The following is an 11,948-nucleotide window of genomic DNA, read 5'->3' on the forward strand; positions in this document are numbered from 1 at the left end:
ACTAATGTTAGGCACCAGTCACATGTGTGGCTTGCCATAATCTGTGGCAAAAACAAGTTGTTTGGTTTATGACTAAGGTTTGGCAAAATAAATGTGGCTGTTGTTTGGATTCCTGCCATAAAAACTTGGCAAAATGTTGTGGCATATGTTTAGTTTGCAGCCACATATACCTCAATGTCATAGTGGTAAGACACCCATTTGCCATATAACAATATATATTCTATCAATAATAAAAAGTAACAACCAGCATATGTTTCAATAATATTACAAGCACGAAATACCATCTTCATAAATACATTCTAGGAGGTTTAAGCCAAGGAGGTTTAGATTAATTACAAAAGCAGCAGCCAGCCATGCATGCATCAGCCAAAATGAGCACACACATCCTAAGCTATCAGTCATCACCACAACCAAAATAATCACACAGCCAAGTTGCTGGGCACGCCACAAAATATGAACAGCCACCCTCACAAGCTAAGCTTCACATGTTAATACCTTCATTCTCACATAAGAACTTAAACACCTAAGCATGTAGAGTATCAGCACTTGCATTACACAGCCAACCACGCTTACCTTTATTCTTCTTGGTAGACAAATGTTCACCAACAAGAACCCTCTGGTCTAGTGTCATTAGGATTGCCTCTAGTCTCTGCCATAATGCTGCATGAGGATCAGTAAGCTGTGGCATTGGGGGAGGGCAGTGGCAGCAAGTGTTTCCCGAAGTGACTTCATTGTAGCACTCATTTCATCAGTGGAATCTACAAAGCGACTCTTTTTTGGCTTCCTAGTTGGTGAGTTCTTGGCTCTTGGACGCTTCTTGCTAGCTTGACTAGTGCTGGAAGATGTGTTGTCAACCGTTGCATGCCTAGTTGGAGTTGGCAAGGTGTCTGAATCCTCACCTTCTAGATCTTCAGGCTGTGTGTAGGTATTGAGGTCAAATAGTTCTCTTGAGTCATCACTATCTGAGCCATCAGCAGCATCCATGCATGTGTTTTGGTCCAGAGCCAAAGATCCACCAGAATTGGATCATATGAATAGTTCTCTCATCTCATTGAAGAACTTGATGGGCTTCACAAGCAGGCGTCTTGCTCTGTCCTGCATTCATGTGAAAAGTGAAATTCAGTTTATATTCATGCGAACAAGTGAATTGATTTCAGATTCTAAAATAGAATATATTCAATACAAATAACTTACACATAATTTTTCTTTTTCAGATTCTAAAATATTCACCATGCATCTTTTTTCATCAAATGTATTGCCACTATTGCTCAATGCTGTTGTAATGTACTTCCAATTTTCTCTATGGTACCTATAGTGACGGTCCACTTGATCAATGGTCACACCCATAGCAAACTTCATGTTTAAATAATTGGCACACAATACGACGAGATGTGCCTTCTTAAACTTAACCCATGCACGTTATTTTTTCAAATACTCCATGCACCACTCCACTTCGACTGATCCTCATGCCAGTTCACGAAGCTCTCACGAGAGGATGCAAAAGCATCAGACTTAGCCTTTCCCTTGGCCATGGCTGTTTCATATACAAGAGACAATTAAAACCATACAAGTGACTGTACTAGTACTCTCTTCCAAACAACAGCCTACAAGTGACACTACTAATAAAGAGACATTTAATTAAGATCATATAATGTATAGGTACAAAATATTTAAGCAAACTGTGTACAAATATAATTTATTTATAGCATAGTTGTGACAAATAAATGAGTCAGGCTCAAATAAATGATAGTGACAACTTATTTAAGAAAACTGTGTACAGGCATAATTTATTTAAGCAAACTCAACAAGATAATAGAAGCAAATACATATAAAAGCAAATGAACCAGTGAAGATAATAGAAAGCATCACACTATATATATATATATATATATATATATATATATATATATATATATATATATATATATATATATATATATATATATATATATATATAGTTTCATACATACAAGCAAATTAACAAGAAAGGTACAAGAAAAAATATGTAAAGATAGCAGCATTGGTTACATAATTTCTTGAACCTAATCTTGTAACACCCCTGGTGTTACGAGCTTATTTAGCACCGTGACTTAGACCTAAGAAAAATTTCCGAAACGATTTTCTCGAATTTTTTATTTAAAACGTACTTGTCGTGATAAGGGAATCGTGTGTGACATAGTTTTTGTGGACTCGAATCAACGCCAAGTTAAATTACTCAGTACATAAAGATATTTAGGCATGTCGAGCGACAATTCTAGCCAATAGGTAGCGAACGGTTTGTTCTATTAGATTAAGCGTGAAAAGCAACTTTTATAAATAAAATAAAATCTATTAATAAATAGAACGGTATATATATATATATACTCACGGGTTTATTTTGATAAGCACAAACTGATGAGAGAGAGAGCGCAGCAGCTTCGCTTATTTTTTCTAGCGTACAACGTACTCGTTGCATGACAATTATTCACCGTCTCGTTCTCGTCGTGGCTCTGCATTTCTCTGCATTGCAAGCCTCCCATCCAATCGCATCTGAACTGGTCCACTGCGCTGGGCGTCTGAAATTAGTGCACATGGTTCTGCCCCTGCCCACGCCGTGTCCTCTCTCTGCCGTGCACCGCCGAGTGACCGCTGTCTCCATTGTCCCGTCGAACTGATAACCTTATCGTGCTACCTCTGCTGTCTGCCTCGTCTTGTCCCTGTCTGCATGCTTTATCTCTATGCTGCCATGTGTTCTCATTCGAGTGAAGGCCGAATCCTCCCCGTTCTTCCCTGCTCTGTCTGCCTCTGTCTCCGATTGCTTTTCCGAACTGAGCTGCTACCCGCCGCTGCTTGCTCATTTCCTTCCCTCTGCTTGCTATGCGCTGAACCGCAGTCCAAGTTCCTGCCCCCCTTCCCTGCTCACCTCCTTCTGCTGTCCTTGGGCGAGTCGGCGCGCGCCACGCCCGCTGCCCAGCAGCACCGCCAAGGCCGCGCCCGCCGTCGCCCTGCCTCCTTCGCAAGCATGCGGCCACCATCACCGCAGCTGCCTCACTCACCTCACCTCCGCACCCCGCTCGTGCCTGCCCTGGCTTGTTGGTCGAGCGAGCCGCCGTAAGCCACGCGCAGCTGCGGCGCCGGCGCGTCCCTCCCACCGGGTCGCCGAGGAGGTTCGCCATCACTCAGAGGATGGCCGCGTGCAGCTCTGCCTCGCCGCGAGCCTCCTTAATGCCTCCGTGGCACGCCATGGTCGCCATGGCCGCGCCCGTCGTGCCCTGCCCCTCGCGTGCGAACGTAAGCTCCTCGGCCCACGTGGGTCCTACAACCGCAGCATGCCCGTGCCGCAGCGCCGCTCCTCTCTGCCGCTCGAGCCTCCAGCGCCACCCGCACGCACGTCGCCGTGCCCCGCACCGTTCCGCTGTCTCCATCTCCGCGGCACCGCCCTGGCCGGATGCGCGCCTTGCTGTCGGTGTCGAGGACCTGCGCCCTGCAGCGCCTCTGGCCACGCCGTTGCCCTGCCCTTCACGTGTGAGTGCGAGCGTGCGTGCCCCATGGCCGCGCCGGACCTCCGGCTCCACGGCGTTGTTCCCTTCCGTGCGCCTCCTCCGCGGTCCGCACGTCGCGGTCATACCAGTGCTCCGCCGATGCGCGTGTGTGCGCCGAGTCCGCGCATCTCCCCGCGCTGCTCCACCTCCGGCCGTAGCCCCACTGTGTTTCCACGCCATGTCCGCCGGCCGGACCTCCTCTGCCCCATGCTCTGCTCCTTGGAAAGGGAGGAAGGAGAGAAGGGTATGAATCCAAGTAGAAATTTTGTACAGGGTTCTCGATGTAAAATACGTGACCTTGGTGAATAGTGCTGATGTACTGTGGGGTGATTTGTTAGAAGCTCAGGGGCCGATTCGCATTTGTGCCGCGCCTCTTGCCTGCGCTGGGCTAGCCTGTGATCGCCCCGCCTGGTGGGCTGCTCGCGCGCCCGCTTGGGTAGGCCTGGGCCGTGCTGTGCGCTGGGTCGTTCGTGCCCGCGCGCTTGGGGCCGGCCTGTGCCACCGCGCCGCTGGCGGTGCTCCTCGATCGCCTTCATCTCCTCCAGCATCGCCCGTCGCCAGTTTGCATCGCGCTCGGCTAGCACGAATGTGGGTGGTTCCTCTGCACTGACGAGTAGTAGCTCTACGTCGTTGAGCAGCCTACCCGCCAGACCTGAGGGACCTATGCCGCCAACGATGTCGTCCAGCCTGCGGAACCTCAATTCCTCACCTTCGTGGTAGGCGTCCACGAACTCAGTGATGTCACTTGGAGGTGAGGCGAACTCGATCAGCGTCGTTAGAGTCCCCTCTTCCGTTGGAGTGCCCGTCAGAGCACCCTGAGTGCTCGGCACTACTTCTGGACAGCTCGCCATTACTCCTGCAGTGTTCGGCCACACTGTAGGAGTGCCTAGCCTTAGTCTTAGAGTGGTCGGCACCACAGTAAGACGTCTTGGCTCCGCCACAGGAGTGCTCGGTATCTGTCCTGAAGTGGTCGCCACCACTACAGAACCTCCTGGCTCCACTCCTGGCGTGCTCGGCATCCCTCCAAAAGTGCCCGACACTCCTCCCGGAGTGCTCGGCATCCCTCCTGAAGTGCTCGGCACTGCCCCAGAAGTGCTCGACTCTACCACCGGAGTGCTCGGCGCTCCTCCCGGAGCGCGTGGCACCTGTTCCGCAGCGTCTCCACCGCCGTGGATGACCAAGTGCTCGACGACGAAGGTGTTGGTGAAGCCTCCTGCTTCCCCCATGCTCGGACTATCCTAGTCCCAAGCTGCCTCCTCGTTGAACACAACGTCGCGCGAGACAGTCACCTTATCTTCGCATGGGTCATAGAGCCGGTACGCCTTGGTACCCTCCGCGTAGCCCAGGAACACCATTGGTGTGCTCCTGTCCTCTAGCTTGGTGAGGTTCGGCTTTGTCCTCCTGACGTGGCCGATGCAACCGAATGTCCGGAGGAATGACACGTTCGGCTTGCTCCCGTACCAAGCTTCGAACGGCGTCTTGCCCGTCAAGGCCTTGGTTGGAGCGCGGTTGAGGATGAACACCGCCGTGGTCACCGCCTCTCCCCAGAACTTCGCCGGCATGCTTTTGGCCTTCATCATGGATCGGGCCATGCCAACGACCGTCTGGTTCTGTCACTCTACCATGCCATTCTATTGTGGCGAGTATGGCGCGGTATGATGTTGCCCCACACCTTGATCCACGCAGTACGTAGCGAACTCTACCGAAGTGAATTCACCACCCTGATCAGTCCTCAGCACGCGGAGCTTCTTGCCACTCTCAGCCTCCGCGCGCGTCTTGAACTTCTTGATCGCCTTCGTCCTTGCTCATCAGGAGTTCCAGCCACATGTAGCGACTGTAATCGTCCACGAGTAGGAGGAAGTACCGCCGACCAACGCAAGTAGCAGGCGTGATCGGCCCGTAGAGGTCGCCGTGAACTAGCTCGAGAGCTTCCTTCACGCGATACTTGGCCGCCTTTGGGAAAGGTAGCCTCCTCTGCTTCCCGGCCAGGCAGCTGTCACACAGCTCGCCTCCGTGCTTGATGTGGGGTAGCCCTCGGACCATCTGCCCCAGCCGACCAAGCGCGTCAAAGCTGAGATGTCCGAACCGGGCATGCCACATCCACGGTTCCTCAGAGTGCCTTGCCGCCAGGCAAACCGGCTGCTCTACCTTCAGGTCGAGCAGGTACAACCGGTTCAGGGACCTCTTCACCTTGGCAAGAAGTCGCTGCTCCCGGTCTCTGATCCTCAGAACGCCGTCCTTGATCAGAACCTCGCTACCGCGCTCATCTAGCTGGCCAATGCTAATGATGCTAGAACGCAGCTGCGGGATGTAGTATACATCCGTTAGCACGCGGTGCTCCCCGTTCTGGCATCTGAAGATTATGGTGCCGCGCCCTTAGATAGCCACCCTTGAGCCATCACCAAACTTCACCGTACCGGTAACATCGCCGTTGAGCTCGAAGGAGTCCTTGGAGCCCGTCATGTGGTTACTGGCACCAGAGTCCAGATACCACCGCTACTCCTAATCGACACCCACATGCCCGAGGTGAACTTGGGCGCGTGGTTCATCGAGGTTGACGATCTTCAGGGCCTTCCCAGGTCCTTCCACCGTTGTCGCCTCTTCCCTCTCCATGGCCTCGACATCGTGCAGTGCACATAATGTCGCCATAAGGATGGTGGCCTCATCCTCATCATCGGCTTTCGCTAGGTGAGCCTGAGCCTTCTTCTCCTTCTTGCGACTTGGGCACTCCCGTGCCCAATAGCCCATCTTCCCGTAACACCGACAGGCGTTGGAGTCGATGTGCTTCTTCTCCGAAGAAGCCCTGTCTCGGTGTTTGCCCTTGCCACCGTGATTGAAGGAGGCTGCCTTCCCAGAGTTTCGCCGAGCAGCCCACTCCTCTTTCGTCAGCAGGAGTTTCCCACTATCCTTCATTGCTGTCGCCTGTCCCAGGCGCTCGTCCTCTACCCGCAGACGGCCTGCCACATCCTCAATGGTGAGGGTGGACAAGTCCAGCATTGTCTCTATGGAGAGAGCGATCTGAATGTACTTTGCCGGCACGGAGTGGAGGAACTTGGAGACCGCCTCCTCTTCGTCAATGGTGACGCCGTAGCTCTTCAGCTTGCTGATGAGTGTCTGCAGGTGGAGGGAGAAGTCCTCCACTGTTTCACCATCCTTGAACTTGAGGTTTGCGTACTCCTGCTTCAGAAGCTGGGCCGTCGCCTTCTTTGCGCGGTCGGAACCGACGCGCATCGCCACAATGGCCTCCCACGCCTCCTTAGCTGAGCTTTTCGTCCCCAACGGCTCCCTGTACTCCGCCGGTACAGCAGCGAGGATAGCCTCCAACGCTGACATGTCATCTTCTTCTACGTCGGTGCCCTTGTCAACAGCATTCCAGAGCCGTCGGGCTCTGAGCTTGACCTTCATGGTCACCGACCACTCTCCATAGTTAGTGCGAGTCAGCGTCGGCCAAGTGGTGCCGCTGACCTCCCGCACCGTGCGAACAACTACTTCCGGTAGTGGCTGGGCAGCCATGACAGTTTCACTGCCGTCGCCCAACTCCGAAACGCCTGTCGTCGCCATCGGTTAGAATGACGACGGCGTTTGTATGGTTCTGATACCACTTGTTGGCCCACAGTTAGCCTCCCGACCACTTAGATGGCCTCCAGACCACTACAGCTAGCCTCTAGACCATAGAGATGGCCTCCAGACCAATACAGCTAGCCTCCAGACCACAGAGATGGCCTCCAGACCAATACAGCTAGCCTTCAGACCAATACAGCTAGCCTCCAGACCACCCGTTGGTCTCATAGGATCACTGGCTCATGACAGTGAACTACTCTAGCCTATCTTGCCGAACCGGCTCAGGCGAGTGGAGCACTTGACGGTCTCGCCGAGCACGCGCTAGTGTTGCCGAGCACCCACTAGCCGTGCAGACCACGTACCGGCGTTGTCCATACCCACACACTACGGAACGAGCTGGGAGAAGAAGGGAGAACAGAGCAAGCACGCACAATACAGGACAACAGCGTTGGCCGAGGCCCTGTCTGTGTGATGGCAAATCTGAGCTCTCTTTACTGAGTTGCCATACATGTCTATTTATACAACTCTAACTATCTAGTCCATGTGCAGCGCCCATGCTGGCACAGCAACTAGATAACCTGACAGGGCTAACTCTGCGCCGGCCACTGCCAGTTCCTACAGTGCTGCAGGTGAGCCGTGCGGCGCCTGCACCTACAGCGGTTACAGTATCACAGCAAGGGGCAAAGTCGGCGCCGCCTTCCCCTGCTATGTTCACACACAGCAGACGGCTAAGTCGGCGCCGCCTTCCTCTGCTGTGTTCAGACAAGGTGGCAGTAGATTAGCTAACAATATATACTCTCGGTAGTGGAGAAGGAAACTATACTCGGAGCAAATAATAAAGCAACGGGACCCCCCCAAAAAAAAGCACATAAAAGAAGCTTGCAGAGAAATATTTATGCAGTACTGCTGTAGTGAGTAGTGTAGTATTTTCGTCGGCATGGGATGGGAAGGAAAGGAAAGGTGCAGTTTTTCTTTTTCAGTTCGTCCAAGTACCGGTTGGTTGGGTGGGGTGGTGACCGGTGACTGGTGACTGGTGAGTTACTTGCTGTCACCGAAATTGCTTGGAACCATGATTACGAGCGCGCATCATGATGATTTTTTTTCAGTAGTTAACTAGTTTGCTTCTTGGATGGATGGTGCCCATCGCTATATTGGAGATGTAGATGGAGACACCGGCAGCAAGTTAGTGTAGTGTGTGTGTGTCTATATATATATATATATATATATATATATATATATATATATATATATATATATATATATATATATATATATATATATATATATATATATATATATATATATATATATATAAGAGAGAGAGAGAGAGAGAGAGAGAGAGAGAGAGAGAGAGAGAGAGAGAGACCCTTACCGAATGAAGCTTGCTCACATGTGATGCAATGCAATCCCGCTGAGCTCAAAGTTGATGGTGCTTGTGCGCTCGTGTAGTGTAGATGCAGTTCGCCATCAGGATACCACTTCAATTTTGCATTTGAATGGACGCAGAAAAGGTAAGAGCGAGCAAGGAAGGATTTTGAATGCATGGAAGGATGTATATGTCTATATGTGAAACGCAAAGAATGGCATGGCTGCATTCGGGGGATGTTTGGTTCCTAGCCACAATTTACCATGACTAATGTTAGGCACCAGTCACATGTGTGGCTTGCCATAATCTGTGGCAAAAACAAGTTGTTTGGTTTATGACTAAGGTTTGGCAAAATAAATGTGGCTGTTGTTTGGATTCCTGCCATAAAAACTTGGCAAAATGTTGTGGCATATGTTTAGTTTGCAGCCACATATACCTCAATGTCATAGTGGTAAGACACCCATTTGCCATATAACAATATATATTCTATCAATAATAAAAAGTAACAACCAGCATATGTTTCAATAATATTACAAGCACGAAATACCATCTTCATAAATACATTCTAGGAGGTTTAAGCCAAGGAGGTTTAGATTAATTACAAAAGCAGCAGCCAGCCATGCATGCATCAGCCAAAATGAGCACACACATCCTAAGCTATCAGTCATCACCACAACCAAAATAATCACACAGCCAAGTTGCTGGGCACGCCACAAAATATGAACAGCCACCCTCACAAGCTAAGCTTCACATGTTAATACCTTCATTCTCACATAAGAACTTAAACACCTAAGCATGTAGAGTATCAGCACTTGCATTACACAGCCAACCACGCTTACCTTTATTCTTCTTGGTAGACAAATGTTCACCAACAAGAACCCTCTGGTCTAGTGTCATTAGGATTGCCTCTAGTCTCTGCCATAATGCTGCATGAGGATCAGTAAGCTGTGGCATTGGGGGAGGGCAGTGGCAGCAAGTGTTTCCCGAAGTGACTTCATTGTAGCACTCATTTCATCAGTGGAATCTACAAAGCGACTCTTTTTTGGCTTCCTAGTTGGTGAGTTCTTGGCTCTTGGACGCTTCTTGCTAGCTTGACTAGTGCTGGAAGATGTGTTGTCAACCGTTGCATGCCTAGTTGGAGTTGGCAAGGTGTCTGAATCCTCACCTTCTAGATCTTCAGGCTGTGTGTAGGTATTGAGGTCAAATAGTTCTCTTGAGTCATCACTATCTGAGCCATCAGCAGCATCCATGCATGTGTTTTGGTCCAGAGCCAAAGATCCACCAGAATTGGATCATATGAATAGTTCTCTCATCTCATTGAAGAACTTGATGGGCTTCACAAGCAGGCGTCTTGCTCTGTCCTGCATTCATGTGAAAAGTGAAATTCAGTTTATATTCATGCGAACAAGTGAATTGATTTCAGATTCTAAAATAGAATATATTCAATACAAATAACTTACACATAATTTTTCTTTTTCAGATTCTAAAATATTCACCATGCATCTTTTTTCATCAAATGTATTGCCACTATTGCTCAATGCTGTTGTAATGTACTTCCAATTTTCTCTATGGTACCTATAGTGACGGTCCACTTGATCAATGGTCACACCCATAGCAAACTTCATGTTTAAATAATTGGCACACAATACGACGAGATGTGCCTTCTTAAACTTAACCCATGCACGTTATTTTTTCAAATACTCCATGCACCACTCCACTTCGACTGATCCTCATGCCAGTTCACGAAGCTCTCACGAGAGGATGCAAAAGCATCAGACTTAGCCTTTCCCTTGGCCATGGCTGTTTCATATACAAGAGACAATTAAAACCATACAAGTGACTGTACTAGTACTCTCTTCCAAACAACAGCCTACAAGTGACACTACTAATAAAGAGACATTTAATTAAGATCATATAATGTATAGGTACAAAATATTTAAGCAAACTGTGTACAAATATAATTTATTTATAGCATAGTTGTGACAAATAAATGAGTCAGGCTCAAATAAATGATAGTGACAACTTATTTAAGAAAACTGTGTACAGGCATAATTTATTTAAGCAAACTCAACAAGATAATAGAAGCAAATACATATAAAAGCAAATGAACCAGTGAAGATAATAGAAAGCATCACACTATATATATATATATATATATATATATATATATATATATATATATATATATATATATATATATATATATATATATATATATATATATATAGTTTCATACATACAAGCAAATTAACAAGAAAGGTACAAGAAAAAATATGTAAAGATAGCAGCATTGGTTACATAATTTCTTGAACCTAATCTTGTAACACCCCTGGTGTTACGAGCTTATTTAGCACCGTGACTTAGACCTAAGAAAAATTTCCGAAACGATTTTCTCGAATTTTTTATTTAAAACGTACTTGTCGTGATAAGGGAATCGTGTGTGACATAGTTTTGTGGACTCGAATCAACGCCAAGTTAAATTACTCAGTACATAAAGATATTTAGGCATGTCGAGCGACAATTCTAGCCAATAGGTAGCGAACGGTTTGTTCTATTAGATTAAGCGTGAAAAGCAACTTTTATAAATAAAATAAAATCTATTAATAAATAGAACGGTATATATATATATATACTCACGGGTTTATTTTGATAAGCACAAACTGATGAGAGAGAGAGCGCAGCAGCTTCGCTTATTTTTTCTAGCGTACAACGTACTCGTTGCATGACAATTATTCACCGTCTCGTTCTCGTCGTGGCTCTGCATTTCTCTGCATTGCAAGCCTCCCATCCAATCGCATCTGAACTGGTCCACTGCGCTGGGCGTCTGAAATTAGTGCACATGGTTCTGCCCCTGCCCACGCCGTGTCCTCTCTCTGCCGTGCACCGCCGAGTGACCGCTGTCTCCATTGTCCCGTCGAACTGATAACCTTATCGTGCTACCTCTGCTGTCTGCCTCGTCTTGTCCCTGTCTGCATGCTTTATCTCTATGCTGCCATGTGTTCTCATTCGAGTGAAGGCCGAATCCTCCCCGTTCTTCCCTGCTCTGTCTGCCTCTGTCTCCGATTGCTTTTCCGAACTGAGCTGCTACCGCCGCTGCTTGCTCATTTCCTTCCCTCTGCTTGCTATGCGCTGAACCGCAGTCCAAGTTCCTGCCCCCCTTCCCTGCTCACCTCCTTCTGCTGTCCTTGGGCGAGTCGGCGCGCGCCACGCCCGCTGCCCAGCAGCACCGCCAAGGCCGCGCCCGCCGTCGCCCTGCCTCCTTCGCAAGCATGCGGCCACCATCACCGCAGCTGCCTCACTCACCTCCGCACCCCGCTCGTGCCTGCCCTGGCTTGTTGGTCGAGCGAGCCGCCGTAAGCCACGCGCAGCTGCGGCGCCGGCGCGTCCCCTCCCACCGGGTCGCCGAGGAGGTTCGCCATCACTCAGAGGATGGCCGCGTGCAGCTCTGCCTCGCCGCGAGCCTCCTTAATGCCTCCGTGGCACGCCATGGTCGCCATGGC

The 11,948-nt window shown here is 49.1% G+C and overlaps 2 pseudogenes; both read right to left on the reverse strand.

The window, feature by feature from the left end:
* Positions 1-481: 481 nt before the first annotated feature.
* Positions 482-1,532, reverse strand: LOC136512281 (uncharacterized; annotated as a pseudogene).
* A 7,663-nt stretch (positions 1,533-9,195) lies between these two features.
* Positions 9,196-10,246, reverse strand: LOC136512282 (uncharacterized; annotated as a pseudogene).
* Positions 10,247-11,948: the final 1,702 nt, after the last annotated feature.

This window comes from Miscanthus floridulus, chromosome 16 (genome assembly GCF_019320115.1).
Source record: "Miscanthus floridulus cultivar M001 chromosome 16, ASM1932011v1, whole genome shotgun sequence".
In the NCBI taxonomy this organism is placed as follows: Eukaryota; Viridiplantae; Streptophyta; class Magnoliopsida; order Poales; family Poaceae; genus Miscanthus; species Miscanthus floridulus.